Source organism: Choloepus didactylus (genome assembly GCF_015220235.1).
Source record: "Choloepus didactylus isolate mChoDid1 chromosome 11 unlocalized genomic scaffold, mChoDid1.pri SUPER_11_unloc2, whole genome shotgun sequence".
NCBI lineage: Eukaryota > Metazoa > Chordata > Mammalia > Pilosa > Megalonychidae > Choloepus > Choloepus didactylus.
In genome coordinates, this window is record NW_023637579.1 from 3,798,895 (window position 1) to 3,800,617 (window position 1,723).

Sequence of the window (1,723 nt, forward strand, 5' to 3'; positions counted from 1 at the left end):
TATCAAAAATCAGAAAACTACAAGTGTTGAAGAGGATGTGAAGAAAGAGGATGTGCTGATTGGAGTGTAGATTGGTGCAGCCACTCTGGAAGGCAGTGTGGTGGTTCCTCAGGAAACTAAGTCTAGAATTATCACATGACACAGCAATCCCATCACCAGGTATACACTCAGAAGAACAGAAAGCAGGGATGCAAACAGACATAGGCACACTGATATTCATAGCACCATTATTCACAATTGCCAAAAGGTGGAAAGAGCCCAAGTGTTCATCCATTGTTGAGTGGATAAACAAAATGTGGTATATACATATGATGGAATATTGTGCAGCTGGAAGGAAAAATGAAGTCCCGATGCATGCAACAAAATGTACAAACCTTGAGGACCTTTTCATTCTATTTCTTTTCAAATCCTAGTTTCACAATGAACATAATCATTTCCCCCAAAAGTTACACAGATATTGGATGGATGGAGGATGGATGGATGACTGGATGGATGGAAGGAAGTATATTCAGATAACAGATGGGGGATAAAAGGAAAGGATCATTGTTTGGTGGATGTATGGATAGGTAATAGACAGAGAGAAAGAAAGGATGTGGGAAGGAAGGGAAGAAGGGATAAATACATCATGTCTAGTTCAATGATTGCACTCCAAGTAATATATCCTAATGAAATAATTCTAACTTTGGTGAAATTTGCATGCAAAAATATGTGCAGTTCAGCATTATCTGCAACAGAGGAAATTCTGAGGAAACAAAATTCAGGGCTGTTACAGTTTTCTGGCTGATAAAACAAATACCATGCAATGGGTTGGCTTAAACAATGGAAATTCATTGTGATAAAACTTTTTCATGCCGTTTAGTATCTCACAGCACTAAACTGATTCATGAATCAGGCAGCATCCCATACAGAAAGTAGCAGGGAGCTCTGCCAAGGGCGTGGAAAGGAGAAATTGAAATACAAGGCAAACAGAAGCAAGTGAGGAAATGCTCTGATTGGCTGATATTGTTTACATTTTACATAGTGGGGTCTTACAAAGTAGGGCACAGATATACGTTGATTAGTATGTATGTTTGACCATGCTGAAAAGCTATCTCTACTGAACCAAAACTGGCTTTGCTTATCTGCAAATTCTATAGGGTGCATTCTATTGTTTCATTTTCTCAGAAAGCCCCTGAAGCACAACTGTTTTGTTTTTTGGAAAATCATTTCTCAGAAAGGAGAGCCTTTTGGCAATACCCAATGTAGGCAGCCAATATATTTTGCTTCACAGTTCCCCTTTTGGTCATTTGATCTCATTGGAAAAAAATGATCAAAGCACTCCAGTCTCCACATTGATTTCTTTTCTTGTCAGGCAGTCAGAAGGCTCAGTTAGTCATATTGTGTCTTTTTTCATTTTCATATTTGCTTCCTTTCTTGATTGCAGTGAGGTTCATTGAGTAGCCGTTTGATTACATTTAAGACTCTTGGACTGGGGTTTCTTACTCAGTTGACTGGATTACAGGTACAGCTCTTTCCAAGTCAGGGAGTCTATTATTTTTAGTTTTAGTTTTAGTTTTAGTCTCCATCCTCTAGAGACAATTCCATTTCTATCTCATTTTCCTTTTGGTTAGCTATCTTAAGAGCAATATCTGTCTTAAAGGCAACAAGGAATCTGAACACAATAATGAAACAGTTTATACAACAAGAAATAAAAACATATGGGCTGAAAAAAAAAAAGCTGCCC